The following is an 18285-nucleotide window of genomic DNA, read 5'->3' as shown; positions in this document are numbered from 1 at the left end:
CTGAATGTGTGTTCCACTTTTGCCGCCGCGGCACAGTTGATGCGCCTGTGGCGGAAAGAGCGCAGACACAAAACAGGCACCGTAAATTATTCATTCATTCATTCATTCATTCATCTTCCGAGCCGCTTGATCCTCACTAGGGTCGCGGGGGGTGCCGGAGCCTATCCCAGCTGTCTTTGGGCAGTAGGCGGGGGACACCCTGAATCGGTTGCCAGCCAATCGCAGGGCACACAGAAACGAACAACCATTCGCACTCACACTCACACCTAGGGACAATTTAGAGTGTTCAATCAGCCTGCCACGCATGTTTTTGGAATGTGGGAGGAAACCGGAGCACCCGGAGAAAACCCACGCAGGCCCGGGGAGAACATGCAAACTCCACACAGGGAGGCCGGAGCTGGAATCGAACCCGGTACCTCTGCAATGTGAACCCGACGTGCTAACCACTGGACTACCGGGCCGCCCCGTAAATTATTTCTGACTTTTTTTTTTTTTTTTAACTTTTCTAACGTTATCATAAAAAGAAAAAAATTGCAGTGGCGTTTTCAAACATCTCCTTTTATGCGGCTTGGGCTTCTTTTCTATTTCAAAGCGAGGAGCAGCGGCGCTATCAGTCAGCACATGTAGGGCCCATCGTTGCAGCTTCACAAGGGCAAATTTACAAAGCAAGCTCTCCCCCCCCCCCCACCCACTTAACAACTCCCATTCTCTGCTCTCCTTCTGCTGCGCTTTTGCAAAGTAAACAAACATCATTTCCAGTGATTCCTCACAATCCGCGCCTGCGCCTGCACCCGCCTCGCTCGTCAGGAGGGCTTCTTTCATGGCGGCGTTCAAGGCCTTCGCCTCCACGCTTGCCACCTCACCTCTTCATCTGTCAATCGCAGCCGCTTGGCAAAACTACAGTCCCCCCCCCCCCCCCTGGCCACCACCACCGATGCCTTTATTTCAGGAGATGCCTGATCAATATCATCAATCCATCCGACTGCACTGCCATTACGCCACACCCACACGCATTCACTTTCTCTTCATCCTCCTCCCTGATTCTCTCTCTCTCTCTTGACTCCCCCTCACCCCTTCTCTCCCCACCCTTCTCTCTCTCTCTCTCGCCTGCTGCAGCTGTATCCATTTCCTCCTGGCAAAAAGGGACTTTATGAATAAATGATACTGAATTGCTGAAGGTTCAGATACTAAATAATGAATTTCACCACCAAAAACACAACAACTTCTCCAATCATAAAATAGCTCTCTCCTTCCATATTGATTGTGCTTGTGCAAGCAGATGCAGAGAGCGCGGAGTCTGCATCCGTGCAAGGTGGGAGACCGTACGGGGAGAAATGGGGGTGTGGGTGGGTGGGGGGGGGGGGGAATGTCGAAAATGAATGGCGGCGAGATACTTTTGGAGCCCGAGCTCTTTGATTGGGACGTGGTAGCGGCTGGGAGCATATGGCGGCGGGCGCTTTCTCTGGGCTCGACTCGCAGGTCTGGTCTAAGGGAGGCGAGGGAGAGAGAAGAAGAAAAAAAAAAACTAAAACTTTTCTTCGCGGGACATTTTAAAGTAAGTGCGGTCATCTCTTCTGCGCTAAGGCCGATTGTGCACGTGGATATGGCGGAGAGCTGAGAGTGTTGTGTGGTTAAGCGCGCGGGAGTGCGTGCGTGTGCGCGTGCGCCGTGTGTCGGAGAGGCCATTTTTTTTTTCTCTCCTCCTCTCAGGTCAGAGCTGGTTGAGTTGCAGCTCCGCAATGCTGAAATTAGGTTGGGATGAGTCATCTTTTTTTGGTGTGTGTGTGTGTGTCCTGCAATAATAATAATAATAGTAATAATCATCATCATCATCATATGGGCGAACGACTCACATGGGCGCCGGCATGGAAACAGAAAATGTGTCTCAGGGGTGATGACGTTATTGAATGAGAGCTTTCGGGAAAATATTGCGAGCCATTTTTACCTTTTGCATACGCTCCGGTTCCTGCACTAAATGCTCGGAGAGCAATTATTTTGTAATTTAAACACAAAAAAGTGGATTAAGAATTCCTGTTTTTCTTCTTCGGAGTTTGAGGCCGATAATTCCCACGCATGCTTGAGTGACGGAAAAGGGCCACGGTTCGGCCATTTATGACTTGTGGAGGATTGCGCTTAGTCGGATCCAATCGGGTTTGTCTGGAAGTGACTCAAGAGAAGTACGTGACTATCGAGGAAGTGAACCAAATTTTTCAACCGTATATACACTGTGTGTGTGTGTGTGTGTGTGTGTGTGTGTGTGTGTGTGTGTGTGTGTGTGGCCTTTTGTATACTGTATCTCCTCTATATGGAAAGCATTCTGAATATAAATGACTTCAAGAGTTTGCTATTGTTTATACTTATAAATACTTATATGTATATATATATTTTATATATATGTATATATTTATACTTATATTGTTTATTGTTTTAAGAGTTTGTTTATTGTGTATGTTAAATCGCTCCATGTACTCTATAAATACTGTTGACTTGACTTGACTTGACTATTTGAATGTAAGCAAAACAAAAACATACTGATTGGATTTTTTTTTTTGACTGGCCCGTATTTCAAAATAAACAAAATAGTAATTACAAGGTTGGATTCTGTTTGCCGCATTTTTGTATTTTTTTACCCGCATCTTTATCTTGAACCTTTATCCCCCGTTGTACAACATGGCGGTCTGTTTATTTCTTCGTATTCGCCACTGATTTATCTGACACGCGCGATGTATTATTCAGTCGCTTGCGCGCGCCGCCATGTTATACCGCACGTAGCCACATGCTAATGCGGCCAGTCATTGTGCTAAGGGATAAATAATTGATATCTCAATGAATATGCAAATGAGAGGGAGAAAACGAAAGCCAGAGTCGGTTCGAGGAGAGAGCTTCCCTTCGCGTGCAGTTCAACAAAAGGCCCGTGTGATTTCCGTGGCCCAATTAAGAAATATTACAGCCGCCATGTCGGGGCGCCAAGCGTTTAGAGTTGTTTTGGGTGCCGTATTCGGCGGGTTTGGCGGCGAGCTTTTGGGAAAGCCTTTGAAGGAACGGTCTTCTCGATTTCCCTCGGTAGGATTTTTATTTGCACATGTTTAACGCGATGGGCGATCATTCAACGAAGGTCGGGGATTCATTTTAATGAAGTTGGGCTCCATTAGTATGTAACAGATGGATATTGTATTCACAAATGTACAATTCATTTAAATAGCATCCGCGGCCATCAATAATAGATCGGAATGTATGGCGGGAAGTTGAAATGGGGGGGGGACATTTATTTTACACCCTCTTCTGTCTTTCTGTCACCCTGCGGTTTTATACGTGGCACATTTCATGCCCGTCTTGCATCGGCTTCAACAACGAGCAAAAAGTCAGCGGCGCCGGCGTTAACAACCTTTCAGCGCGCAACTCGGGGAGGGGAATTAAAATTTGATGTTGATCAAGTCGGCCGAGAGCCGGAGATGACAGGTGCTTTCTACTCTACTTACCGCCGTCTCTTTGCATTTGCCGTCACCGCCGAGCTTCGGTGCAAAGTTTGCCCCTTTTTGGCCTTGTCAAATGGAACTTGCCGATCGGTCGTTTCATGTTTTACGAGCATTTATGCTCTGGCTGAAAAAACAAGTTCTTAAATGTAGCGGAGTCCTGATCGGACAAGATGGCGTTTACATGTACACAGGGAAAGTATCAGCGGGTAACATCGCCGTGCTCGAGTGGTTGGCTTCACAGCATAGATGTGCACGGGTGTATAAGTTGGTTTGCAAAAAAAAAAAATTTTTTTGAAACCTTGAGAAGGGGCCGCAGATGGGAGAATCCCTCTTCCGTGATGACCAGGCTGCAATGGATGCCCAGTGGGCATCGTTGGACACAATATTGGTCAAATTTTTTCCATGAAAATACACGTTACGATACGTTATATGCGTTACGTATATAAATATACGATACCTTCAGGTCAAAAAAATAATAAATTGCACTCATGAAATGATGCAAGCCACTCGCTGTGGTAGCTCCTGACAAGCCAAAAGTCCCCACAACAACATTGTCTTGATTACTGCACAGTTGTGCTATGACCCAGTTACCTCCCCGCCACCCTCCCCAAAAAAAAAACACCGTACTGCTTTTACACACCCAAATGTGTTTTACTGTTATTCTTACAACACTCCCTTTTATTAATGGCAGCGTCATTCATCACTTGATGGAGCGATTGATGAAATAATAAATTGTGATGTTCTTGAGTGCGCTATTTCTCATCTCACAACTCAAATAGGCTCCTCCCACAATAAGTTCAAAGGCAAGATTCAAATCAATCAAATTGCTCGCGTCACCCCTGTGCGGCCTCTTGGAGGGTATCTTTGCATGCTGCCTGGGGATTTCGAGCAGTGTCATGCTAAAAAAAAAAACATTTTTTAAATTATTTGGCTCAACATTACAAGGTGAATGTGTGTTTCTTGCCTTGCCCAAAAATGCCGTTAGCTTTATTTTGGCCAAGATGTTCCATTAATTTCAAAATGACAATTTGAATGTCTCCAAACAGGATGCACAATCTGTATAATCCTTTCTTTATTTCTCATCATCTTCAAATTATTGGGATAATCCCCTTGCACCGCCCCGCTCTGCCCCCCCCCCTACTCCCCCTCCACACACACACACACACACACACACACACACACACGCTTGCGCGCACTCCCCAGGGAGCACGCTCTCAGACAGGAGTCACAAGGTTGAGTTGATCATTATGGAGGTCCTTGACTGAGGCTTTACACAAACTCCCGATCCCTAACATGGCTCCCCTCACTCCCCAGTGAGCAAAGCGTGGGGGCCAGCAACACGAGTGCCTGCGTGCGCTCGTGTTGCAGTGAAAAAGAGCGTCGGAGGGCGACGACCTCAATCAAGCATCACCTGCCCGTCATAACTTGAATAACACTGAGGACCAATGAGTGCTGTCGCTCTCCCTTCTCGGGCATATCAGAGCAGAAGCGGCTCGGGGAAGGACGGGGGCTCCACATCCATTTTAGAGCCGTCTTAAATCTTTGTACCCTTCTTCCAGGCCGAGAAGCCAATATATTCTTCCGTTCTGCCCAAACGCCTGAATGATTATGGGCATCGGTATCTGTAGCGTATCGCCAAGGGCTTCGAGATGCTTTCATTATTAGCGTCAGCTCAATTATAGCACACGCCCGACTGTTTCTCACCATTTAATAGCGCCAATCGACAGCGATGGTTGATGAGCCCGCTCCTGCGCACGACCATTCGCCGGCGCACGCCGCCCCCATAATTTTAAGCCGCGCGCATTTCCCACCTCCCGCCCACGCCGGTTGCATTCCGTCATCTGGCTAATGCACGCGGCGGAGAGGAAGCGCGGGGCTCATAATGGAGGCCGTGTTCTTAGCGGCGATGAGCAGCTGATGCAGCCTGGCCCATTTTCATCAAATATTAATAGCATGGAAAAATACACGCGGACCGAAGCCCGCGTCTACCCGCTAAAACGAAGAGGTTGGGGGGGAAAGAGCGATGGGAAGAAAGTGCAGAGAGAGTGTTTAGAAGTACTGTCTGATGGCCATAATTAGGGCTGCCCAATTAAAAATTCAAAAGCCCCAGTTTATTTGAGCGCATGAATCTTCCAACCGGCTGCGGCATTTATTTCCCTTTTACAAAGTATTTTATTTTACAACGTCAATTGCACGGAGCTCTCGTGTCCCTCCGCACTCGCTGCCTTTCGGCCATTAAAAGAAAAGAGCGCAAATTTAGACGGATCACATAACGGAGATGCAAACAATGAAGACGCATGCGCCGCAAATACACTTGTTGGGTTTCTCAACAAATGAAAATAAAAACAAACAATGACGGACAGGAAAGTGTTGGCCGCGGCAGTTATTATCCGTGCCGAGTGCTGCCGCTTGACAGGCCGCAGCCAAAATTATTTAGGGCAATGAGCCTTTTTTGTGCTGTGTTTTTTTCCCTTCCTGCCATGCAAAAAAAAGCTGGAAAAACGGTGCAATCTCTTCCCCTGTGCTCTGTCTCATTGGCGAAACAAATGGTGCCAACACCAACCAGGAGGTGCCCCTGCCTGCCTTCATTTCTGCCTCACCATAAACACCTCTTAGCCACCCTTTCACCATCATCCACTGTGCTTCCCCCCCACATCCCCCCCCCCCTTTTCCTCGTCTCCGAGATGCACACGCCAAGCGACGTGAACACGACACACCGTGGAGCTCGTCTATTCTTCTTTTGAATAGTGCCTCTTTTATTAGGTTGGGTCTTTTCTCTCTTGCCTGCTTTAAACGGAAAAGTGGAGATGGGATCGTAAAGAGCTGCCAGGGGCTCAGTTTGCACAGCGCTTTGATGTCCCCGAGATGCGCCGAGTGCAAACAGCACGCACAAGTCGCAAAGACGCCTCCGCATTACAGGATGGGGGCATCGGGACCTCATTCGTGAGCGCACAAGTAGCGCTTAGAAAATTCTTCACAGGTCGCTGCCTGATTTGGGGGGGGGGGGGGGGGCGGACATAATCTGCTCTGGTCAAGTGGTTTTATCTGGAATGCCAAATGCACAGGTCTTGAATGTGAAAACTAACATTTGCGTAGTCTTTCACAATAGGGCTCCAATTTGGTCAGGATGCTAAAATATACCGAGTAGAAAAAAAAAATTGTTGAAAGTTATCCTTCGTTAATTTCTGATTGCTCGTAGAAGCCCAATGAATCGGGTATAAATCCAGGAATTCAGTTAGGAATGCCTCATTTCCTCTTCCTCTTCAAAATAAGATTGCCCAAACTGAAATATTCCACGTGAAATAACTTCACGTTTCCGTTTGGTCTTCTCGTTTTTCTATACGACAAATGCTCTCATCTATGACATGTTAATTCGGCCGCGCGTTAGCATCACCCAGCGACGTTAGCATGTTAACTTCCTTTCCCGCTTGCAAGTGGGCTTTCGCATGAAGAAGCGAGCTGAACGGCTTTGGGTTGAAAGGCTGCCAACAACATTATCAAAAGGGGCTAAACGTGGCTCTTTAAGGCAGTTTTTTAAAAAATATATATATATATGCTCTGCTATCCTGATTTTGGTTACGCAGATTATATTTGCTTTCTCTGAGAGAGGGCAGGAACCCAGCAAAATGGAGAGAATCATCAGAAGTGGGTCCATGTCTTCATTATGTCCAAATGAGGTTTGGTGAGATTGGACAAATACCGCTCCAGCTTCATATTCATGACCTCATTAAAACGCTCCGGACTCATTTGTAGAGTAAATTTGATCAGCTCGAGCATAGTCGACGGTGCTGATAAGTGTTATTTGTGAACAGAGCGAAACAGAAGACCGGCCAGAAATGTCCGAGGGGAGTGTGCGAGCGGTCAACCGACCTTGACTAACAAGCATATGTTAATCAACGGAGGAGATCACAGGCGGGTCACCCAGCACTGTGCCACCCAAAATGAGTCCAATGCAAATTCTGGGCGGTGTTTCGGAGCCTAGGGGCGGGTACAACGCCATCAAACTCCAAATGGTGTCCTCCCCCCCCCTCTCTCGCTCTCTCTTCTCCTGCTCAGCAATTGACTTTCATCAAGTGTTCCTGCTCTTCTCTTTGTGCGACATTCAAGATGCTGCCGGAAATGTCAAATAAAAGCGTTGGGAGTGGTCAAGTGCAAACATTTCATCATTCATTCATTCATTCATCTTCCGAGCCGTTTGATCCTCACTAGGGTCGCGGGGGGTGGTGGAGCCCATCCCAGCCGTCTCCGGGCAGTAGGCGGGGGACACCCTGAATCGGTTGCCAGCCAATTGCAGGGCACACAGAAACGAACAACCATCCGCACTCACACTCACACCTAGGGACAATTTAGAGCGTCCAATCAGCCTGCCACGCATGTTTTTTGGAATGTGGGAGGAAACCGGAGCACCCGGAGAAAACCCACGCAGGCCCGGGGAGAACATGCAAACTCCACACAGGGAGGCCGGAGCTGGAATCGAACCCGGTACCTCTGCACTGTGAAGCCGACGTGCTAACCACTGGACTACCGTATGGACATTTCATCATTCTTTTTTTTGGGGGGGGATGCAATTTTTTTTTCTAATTTGATAGATTGGTTTGGTGAAATGGCAAAATGTCGAGTACAACAATTGCGTTCTGACAGACATCCTTTTAATTCAATGGGGGGGGGCGGGTCTTGCATAATAATCCCTGATGTATAAATATTTTTAAAAAACACTGTACTTACACTCCACCATTACAAAGAAGCCAGGACATTTTTTAAAAAAAAATTAAAAATAGAACCAGAATCCAAATGACATAAGTATTCACTCACTTTGAATTTGATGCGAGCAACACGTTCCCCAAAAGCTGGGCCACACGCAACAAAAGACCGACAAAGTTCAGGGGCAAGAAGCTAACAAAAAAAACAACAACAACAACAACAAACGAACCCACACCTGTTTGGAACAATCCACAGGTGACCCGGTTAATTAGGAGCAGGTGAGTTTCCTGATTGGCCAGAAAAGGAGCCTCCCCAAAAGGCTCAGGTTGCTCACAAGCAAGGGTGGGGTGCGCTTTACCACTTTGTGGGCAACTTCACGGTCAACCAACTCTGCGATGAATCGGAACCCGCTGAGCCAAGCCAAGTCTTTTCTCGGGTACGTTAATGACCTCTGACCTCACGTGTTCTTAAATGGCAAAAATGTCCACAAACGCACTCCAGCGTATGCTAAAAGTCTTGGTCATGAAAATACGGTCTGGGTTTTTTTTTTTTTTTTCCCATGTGACATTGTTGACGAAAATGGAGACCTAAGGCCTCTCCCCTCAGGGCTGGCCCCAGAGTCCGCTGATTCGACTCCACACCTAATTACCGCACATAATCTATTCATTTTACCAGCGACATGGAGGGCAGCAGCTGTCGCACACGCTGCCTGGGTGCTGTGAGGTGGGTGTGGCTTGGGGAGGGCGGGGCCTGTGCTTGAACCGCATTGAGGCTAAGAATTCAAACTTGGAGGCAAGATTGATGGCCGGTCGGCTTCAATGAGCAGGGAATTGCTGGCTTTCTTCGCTGATGGGCATCCAGAATAATGATTCAGATTTTTGTAATAAAAAAAAAAAGAAAAAAGACACCTCGGATAAAATCTGTCCTGGTTCCATTTCAGTGAATGTAAAAAGCAATAAATAAAGTTTGAGGACTCCCTGTCGGAGTAACGCAGAGTCCGCAGGAAAACACACCCGGAGAAAAAGCACCTTTCAGCTGAGCCAAGCCAAGTCTTTTCTCGGGTACGTTAATGACCTCTGACCTCACGTGTTCTTAAATGGCAAAAATGTCCACAAACGCACTCCAGCGTATGCTAAAAGTCTTGGTCATGAAAATACGGTCTGGGTTTTTTTTTTTTTTTTCCCATGTGACATTGTTGACGAAAATGGAGACCTAAGGCCTCTCCCCTCAGGGCTGGCCCCAGAGTCCGCTGATTCGACTCCACACCTAATTACCGCACATAATCTATTCATTTTACCAGCGACATGGAGGGCAGCAGCTGTCGCACACGCTGCCTGGGTGCTGTGAGGTGGGTGTGGCTTGGGGAGGGCGGGGCCTGTGCTTGAACCGCATTGAGGCTAAGAATTCAAACTTGGAGGCAAGATTGATGGCCGGTCGGCTTCAATGAGCAGGGAATTGCTGGCTTTCTTCGCTGATGGGCATCCAGAATAATGATTCAGATTTTTGTAATAAAAAAAAAAAGAAAAAAGACACCTCGGATAAAATCTGTCCTGGTTCCATTTCAGTGAATGTAAAAAGCAATAAATAAAGTTTGAGGACTCCCTGTCGGAGTAACGCAGAGTCCGCAGGAAAACACACCCGGAGAAAAAGCACCTTTCAGGCCGCTGAGGGATCGTCAGCAGTTGTTTGTTTAATCTGCTTAATCTGTCGGTGAGCACCACTGGGCGTGCCTAATTAGCTAAATTAATTTGTCAAGACATTAGCGTCATTAGACATGGCCAAGTGAAGCTGAGCTGCACCGTCTCATGCAAATGAGGCAGACTGCGTTACCTCAATTAGACCATTCTTTGATATGTGCCTCTCTCTCTCTTTTTTTTTTTGTTCCTCCTGTGCCCCCCCCCCCTCTCGCCTTTCATCTTTTCTTTTCTCCTCATTATCACGCTCATAATCCGCTAATTGTGACATAGCGCTTTTGTGTGATGGCAAATATGGTCATGGAGAAGGGCGCGGGGGGGGGGGGGGGGGGGGAATGGAGTAGCAGTACCACCCAAAATTGGGGTTGGGGCTTTCAATTAGGGGCGACACTGGGGCGTAGATCCACGATACCGCTACGGCTGCTCTCATCCGTACTCTGTGTGTGTGTGTGTGTGTGTTTGTGTGTGTGTTAGCTGGGTCACATGTCTATCTATGGGTGTGTCGCTCGGGTAATTAGTTTCATGGATGTTGCACCCCTCTCAAGCCTGTTTAAGGGTTAATGAGGCCCCAGCAGCTTCTCAGCATGGGGCGGGGGTGGGGGGGGGTGCGACTGCACGTGGGTCGGGCTACGCGCAGGACGAGCTTCAATAAGAAAGCCACCCATAGGACTTCACTTTGAAGTGTCAGAGGTGCCCCCCTCCCCCTTGTTCCGGGTGGCTCCGCTTTCATTTGTCTGAGTGGGGGCATAAAATATAGATGAGCTGCCAGACACAACACAATCCAAGCAAGCTTGGCCCCTCAAAAGCCGACCCCCCCCCCCCACACACACACACAACGAGCCGCCACCGCCCCTGCCGTTATTCACAGATTAACCGACGCCCACCCCACCCCCTCCATCGGCCGATAATGACCTCTCTTCCTCCCTCTCTTCCTCCCTGTCTTCCTCCTCGTCTGCCTTTGCGAGGTGACAGTAAAATTAGACACACTGAGCTTAATTGGCGATTACTTCGCCTCGCAGTAACAATTAATGAGGCCGACGCCAGCAGAAGGTGTGAGTTCACTCAAGTTATTGCATAAGATCATGCAGCCGGGGAAGTTTACGGTGTGTATCTGCTCCTTTTGCCCCGAGGAGAGCTTTGGTAATGAGCGCTAATGCAATGGAGGGGCGAGTGATCCCAACTGCGGCCTTGAAGATTTGTGGTGGCGCGGCGCATTGTGGCCCGGCAGTATTTCATTCTACTGGGTCCCAGCGGGATGGCCCCGGGTCCATTTAAGGGGCCATCTCGTGTGGGGACTTCAGCTGGGGCCGCAAACTACAAAAGACATTTGGCCGGTTGTTAACTTTCAAGTGTGACAGCTGGCAAAAGAAATGATTGGCACCGTGAGCAGATTCAAAACCAAGCTTCTTCGTCTTCTTTATTTTATTTTTTTGGAGGGGGGGCGGGGTTGTTTGGTTGATGAACCTCCTGAGAGCCAGACTTATGTTTATTTCGCTTTTGGGCTTTGCTTTTAAACAGTTCCTTGAAATTTGGAATCGGAAGGGCATAGTTTGTCCAAAATTAAAATTGGTCCCAGGCGGCCCGGTAGTCCAGTGGTTAGCACGTCGGCTTCACAGTGCGGAGGTACCGGGTTCGATTCCAGCTCCGGCCTCCCTGTGTGAAGTTTGCATGTTCTCCCCGGGCCTGCGTGGCTTTTCTCCGGGTGCTCCGGTTTCCTCCCACATTCCAAAAATATGCATGGCAGGCTGATTGAACACTCTAAATTGTCCCTAGGTGTGAGTGTGAGCGTGGATGGTTGTTCGTTTCTGTGTGCCCTGCGATTGGCTGGCAACCGATTCAGGGTGTCCCCCGCTTACTGCCCGAAGACAGCTGGGTAAGGCTCCAGCACCCCCCGCGACCCTAGTGAGGATCAAGCGGCTCGGAAGATGAGTGAATGAATGAATAAAATTGGGCCCTGTGACAATTAGCATTAAAAAAAAATTGTCATCAAACACTAAAAAAAGTTTTGGTTGAATTTGCTCCCATTTTATTTTGTCGAGTGGCTGCATGAAATAAAATCATCTGGATTCAGATCAAGTCACTCTATGAAGTAAACAGACTTTTTGGTGCAAAAAAAAAAACTGTTCTTGTTCCAATTTTGTTGGATCGGCTGTCTCAGTTTTTGGCTGGGATTTTCCCCAATGAAATTGGTGCTCTGTGTTTGTGTGGCTAATCGTTGGTGAGGTCGGTGTCACTTCCTTATCAGGATCATGCTTAAAGGGAGTGGCCCTGAGCAGGTTAGGGTTGTTGTTGTTTGTTGTTTGTTTGTTTATTGAACATAAAACATATACAGTAATAATTTGACAGAAAATAAGGTAGATAAAAAAGTAAAAAGAAAGAAATCAGTCTTCATTCAACACAGTTATTATGTTCAAGGGAGTAGGATGAAGTAAAAAACGTATCTAGTCCTACCCCGTGGGTTGTGGGGGGGGGCCTTGAAAGTGACCTCCCATCCATGCCCTTTCGAACCTTCATGACAGGAGTATGCAATGTTTTTCAAGATAATTTTCAAACAAAAATATGTGTCAGCAACTATCACCCCGCCACCCTGCCCCACACCCGTTTGTCATGATCTCATTTTCACAAAATTCTGTAACGTTGAAACTGCAAACTTCAAGCACAATTGGAAATGTGTAAAATGTGAGGGAAGATGAATTGACAAACGAATGAGCGAACGATATGCAGTTGGAAGCGCTCCTTTTGTTTCCGAATTGCCATTTCGCACGTGACCAAATCCCCTTTGGCTTGACTTTGCGGCCACCCGCTGACAAGTACAACATAAAATCGTGTGAAATCCTGACATTTTCGCGTTTGACATCAAAAATGAGGTGATCAAGTGGCTTTTAGCGAGGGGGGGGGGGCCCTCTCATAGGCAAACCTCGAGTGCATTCGAGTAAATCTCGCAAATGTCATTGTTAGCTCCTCACCTCATATTTCATCCCGTACTCTTAAAGTGAACGCAACCCGCGCGCTCCCCTGATGGGAATGTTTGTGCTTGTCTCGATTTCCAAGGCGCCCATCAATCAATAGAAAGTTGGAGAGGAGCATTAATATGGCCTCATGATGACAAAACGCATTAGAGTTGGGAGATGCCACGTTTCATTACACACTACAGGGACCTCTAATTTCATTCCGCTCCACTTTGTGGGAAACGACAAAATGTTATTACGTTTAGCGGGTGTATCAAACATTACATAGCCACTATTTATTTTCCCTTTATTTGCTCCGGCTGCACAGGCGCATCGGCGGGTAATTCTTTTAAGGGCGGCAGAGTCTTTGCGTGTCATAAATCATCATTTTCTCTCCCCGTCTCCGGGGAATGCCCAAGTCGGCCAACTTGAAATGCTTTCTCTTGCACCGGTTCAACTTGACTCCACTAATTTGAATGCAAACTACGTTCATGAAAAGTTGAATTTGTCTCTAATTATAGAAGGCGGCCCGGTAGTCCAGTGGTTAGCACGTCGGCTTCACAGTGCGGAGGCACCGGGTTCGATTCCAGCTGCGGCCTCCCTGTGTGGAGTTTGCATGTTCTCCCCGGGCCTGAGTGGGTTTTCTCCGGGTGCTCCGGTTTCCTCCCACATTCCAAAAATATGCATGGCAGGCTGATTGAACACTCTAAATTGTCACTAGGTGTGAGTGCGAATGGTTGTTCGTTTCTGTGTGCCCTGCGATTGGCTGGCAACCGATTTAGGGTGTCCCCCGCCTACTGCCCGGAGACGGCTGGGATAGGCTCCAGCACCCCCCCGCGACCCTAGTGAGGGTCAAGCGGTTAGGAAGATGAATGAATGAATGAATATATTTGTTGTCAGGATAAGGTCGGCTAAGAGCATGGACTTGTCTCAACTGGTCCGTGACGCACAAAAAGTTTGGGCGCAACTGCTTTAAAAGCACGAAATGAACGAAAGATCGTGACTTGAAAGCGAGCCACATCGCAACCAAAGTGTCCCGTCTTGTCTCGGAAATATTGACTTGATCACACTTTGGACAAATGCCCAGGAAATGCAACCAACCATGGAATCTTTTGAAGTCAAGATGGCGCCCGAGTAGGCAGCCGTCAGCAAGTGCTCTCATGAGCCTTGCTTTTTTTTTGTTGTTCTTGTGTTTCTTTTGTCACTTTGTGTTTGTTGTTACGTCGTGTGGACTTGATGTGGACCTTTTTCAGCATTTTTTGGCCACGACATTCATCAAGGAGGAGACTCTGTGCTTGGTGGTTGCGCCTTCTCTGCAGCATGGGTATACCAGCACTGTTTTTGACTGGAGGAATGTTGGCGCCATTTGACTGTCGTTGCTGGACAGTCCCGGGGCGCTTGTGTCTTGCGCCTGTAATGGGCAGCATTTTTCACAGCCCCGCTTTGTTCAGCGGAGAGATCGGCGCTGTTGAACGGTCTGCGGCTGGATGGATGGAGGTCTTGAGGAGCCGACGATGAGAAGAAAGGAGCGTTGGCGCGGAGTGCCGATGCGGATTTGGAGCTGGGAGTCGCGGCTTGGAGTTTGAAGCGGATTATGTGGGACAGGAGAAGTGAACTAATCTCTTTTCGTCAATGGACGCTACAGCTTCGTGTTTGCTTTCAAAACTTTGCTTGTAGCAGACGTGTGCACATTTTTCAGCATGACGTCTCTGATCCACTGGTGAAAGGACACTTTGATCCTCTCCTCTTTCATCTATAACTGCTTCAGACAACAAAGTGTATGCAGAAAAGTGGTGAAGATTGCACGACTGTCTCTGTCCTATGTGTTGTCTTGTGTTATTTTTTGTTATTTTGACTTCAAAATGGCGCCGCGAGAGTGGCTGCCTTTCCAGCAGCTCCTATTTTTTTGTTGTTCTACTTCTTCCTTTCATAACTTTGCTGCTGTGAATCTGGAATTTCTCCATTGCGAGACTAATAAAGGATTTCTTAATCTTAATCTTAATTGCAATTGCAAACGAGATAACACATTTAGGTCTTTTTCTTCAACTTTTAACATAGAAAAAGATTGAGGGCGAGAATTATGAAGCGGTGGCAGCAGGCGAGTGGAAATTGTCATCTGAAATGTTATTAGATCTGGACCAGAATCTCTTCAAGGTTGATCAGATTGCTTTTCCTAATCATTGTGCATTTGCGCCGCGCATATGTTTGATCTCCAAAATGAACAGATGATGAGTTTTTCATGAAACCATTCAAGCAAAACGCAGTGGCCAGACACTGTTGATTTAGCTCCTCCAGAGGCAGACGGCAGCCCCCCCAGTCTTCTGCACGCAAGCCTGAGCAAGAGGCCACATGGGAGTAGGGATGGGTCAGCGGGGGTCAAGTCTATGGGTAATGATATATCACCTGCCATATAGTTAAGCTTTTGCTAATTCTCTTGTCAATTACGAGCGTTGCTTTGCCCTGTTGGCCCTGGAAGCAATGAGGCGACACAGTCAATTTGGAAAAAGGATTTGGGGCGGGCGCACCTCGCACACGTTCCGCAAGCAAGAGGCAGGTGGGCCAAATTATAAAATTCAAGTGGGCAACGTGTCTCGATCTAAGAGGAAATATGTCCCATTTAAATGCAACATGTATCTCTCTGTCACTTACGATATGACTTCTTGAATGATTTCATCCAAATTGGCCATAGTTTGAATGTTTTAATCGAAGCAGACGAGGCATTTTCTATTCCAGTATGTGTTGAATAACTTTTTGCAAACACACCAGGAAGTTTTTGGGGATTGTAATGTCACCAATAAGGACTTGAGATTACGCCACCAGTGGCCAGCTGTGAGCATATTTACACCATGACGGGAAATGTGTGTAACTCTAGCTCATCCAAGTCCCCCTTCTAACATTGCTTTGCAAGCCGAAATAAACGGAATCCCCCACGAAATGAAAGAAGGAGCAGTAAACAGAAAATCAGCGAAACAAACTAGACCAAACGGACGGCCATGACTTCCAAAGATGACGTCGTTTTGACAAGAGAAGTTCCTCCGCTGGCGACGTGGAGGAGGAACAATCGTGCGTGGCACGTCGTCCAAAACAAGGCGATACGAGAAACCTGTTGAATTACTTGAACAAGTAGCACCCAATCGATCAAGTGGAAAGCATGAAAATGTGAGCCGAATTTCCACAGCCCGCTCACCTAAACGTTTAGTCACTCACACGTCGCCGGCAATCACTGGATGAAAGCAGCGATCAGTGGTATCATCTTTTGGTCATGTTTGCAAGTAGCAATGAGGCTAACGTCGTATGTAGGACCATACCTTAAAAATAATTGTCTTTACATTGTACGTTGTATTTATTATTGCGGGTTGGTCCATTTCTTATTAGTTTACTGTATTAGTTTATAATATTCTACATTTGTTGTGCTATTGAGCAAGAAAGGAATGAAAAAGACGTTTTGTCAGTAGCACCGCTTTAAAAATGGCAATTCAAAAGCGATGAAAAGAAAAATGGTTGCCGCACGGACTGATCTCAGGTGGTGCGTGACCAAAAAGGGTCGGGGAGCGCTACCTTACCGTGATCTGAAGCCATCTGACTCGGCAGTCATGCCCAAGCTCATGTCAGAAGGAACGGCACTTAAAATGGCTGAATCAGCGAAGACGGCTGAAGGTATTCTGCCGTTCCCCACGACGGAGTGCTCGACTCGGCGCCGTAATGGCAGAGCAGCTCCTGTGAGCACAGCGATAAAGACGAAGGTGAAACGGTTCAATTCATCGCAGTGTTAAGAACCGCAGGGGGTCTCAGCTCTTCAACGTGAACTTTGTTCTGCCTGCTTAACGTCAAATGGTGCGGGGGCGGGGATTAATGCGACTACATTGATGCGTGAGAATATTGTACATTCACGCCTACTTACCGATCAAATTGCTACATTGTGAGCACCTTTGCCCACCTTAATCGCTCCGATCTTCACTTGACTTGAAAGTCAAAGTAGTGGTAAAATTACAACCAAAAATCAAATTCAATATTTGGCTGGGTCAGAATCGGTTGAAAAATGCTTCTCGACCTCTCCAATAAAAACATATTTACATGACAAATTCAAGCCATGTCCCAAGAGCTAGCTTCTGCAGCCGAGGATCGGACCGCCAGGGCCCCCGCCTTTGGCTGCCGCCCAGCTCACATTGCACCCGACCCCTTTGGCCCCTCTCATGGGTGGTGAGCCCATGGGAAGGGGGACCCACGTTGCCTCTTCGGGCAGTGCCCGGCCGGGCCCCATGGGTGTAGGCCCGGCCACCAGGCGCTTGCCAAAGAGCCCCACCTCCAGGCCTGGCTCCAGAGGGGGGCCCCGGTAACCCGCGTCCGGGCAAGGGAAACCTAGATCCATTTATTGTTTTCATCATTGGGGTCTTTGAGCCGTGCTTTGTCCTCCACATCGAGAGGAGCCAGATGAGGTGGCTTGGGCATCTGATTCGGATGCCTCCTGAGTGCCTCCCCGGTGAGGTGTTCCGGGCATGTCCCACCGGGAGGAGACCCCGAGGAAGACCCAGGACACGCTGGAGAGACTATGTCACCCAGCTGGCCTGGGAACGTCTCGGGATCCCCCGGGGAGAGCTGGAAGAAGTAGCTAGGGAGAGGGAAGTCTGGGCTTCCCTGCTAAAGCTGTTGCCCCCGCGACCCGGCCCCGGATAAGCGGTAGATGATGGATGGATGGATGGATGGATGGATGGATGGAAATTCAAGCCATTTTTTAGCAATGCACCCCCGTAAGTAGCACGTGAAATGCTAAGCCGAATACTTTGCGCATTTTCCATAAATTATTTTGGACGACGTCATGAGTACAGTTAGGCTACAAGCATATAGATAGCATATTTGTTGTTTCCGTTGCTGTTTTATGGTCACCCTCAAAACAAAACAAAATACGGATGTAGTTTATTCATATAGTCTTGAGTTGTGTGTGTGTGTGGCGGGGTGAGGAGTATCTTTCTGTTGGGAAATTTCATCGCAACCCTTACCAAGATGTGTAAGAAAACTAACAAGCGGCTGTCAGTTCCCAGCCGTCAGCCTCTTGACAGGCCACTGCTGTGGACTTTTCCTCTCATCTTTCCTCACTCTCGCCTCGCACTCATCTGAGGGAGCATTCCTGAATGTGCGTGCATTGTGTGTGTGCACGTGTCAGAAACTCAACATGAACTTGTCTCAGGTGAAGGCCTTGGATCAACCCGGCCTGCCCGGTCCGGACCTGACAGCGAAGCTGAACTAATCAATATCTCTGAGCAGTCAAAGGTGGCTTGTGCCGGGAGGCCGCAGGGGTGCACTAATTGATGGAAACTCACTGCCGGCTAGCTTCATGCCCTGCGGCGTTGGAAGGCAGCAAGCTAGGGCCTTCCTCTGCAGTGGAAGGGGAAAGAAAGGACAGCCACGGCCAAGGAATCGGAGTGCTTCATGCTTGAAACTACTAGACAGGGCTTTGGTACACATCGT

General features: G+C 48.0%; 1 long non-coding RNA gene across 1 annotated transcript in view; it reads left to right on the top strand.

Annotated features, from left to right (window-relative positions):
• The first annotated feature begins 1242 nt into the window (after positions 1-1242).
• LOC127599117 (uncharacterized) overlaps positions 1243-18285 on the top strand; it is a 74887-nt gene continuing 57844 nt past the window's right edge. Inside the window, exon 1 of the long non-coding RNA XR_007961998.1 lies at positions 1243-1555. This is a non-coding gene — a long non-coding RNA (uncharacterized LOC127599117). The remainder of the gene's footprint in view (positions 1556-18285) is intronic.

The sequence above is a fragment of the Hippocampus zosterae genome, chromosome 4 (assembly GCF_025434085.1).
Source record: "Hippocampus zosterae strain Florida chromosome 4, ASM2543408v3, whole genome shotgun sequence".
In the NCBI taxonomy this organism is placed as follows: Eukaryota; Metazoa; Chordata; class Actinopteri; order Syngnathiformes; family Syngnathidae; genus Hippocampus; species Hippocampus zosterae.
Note: the sequence above shows the minus strand (reverse complement) of the source record. Positions and strands in the feature narration are given on the sequence as shown.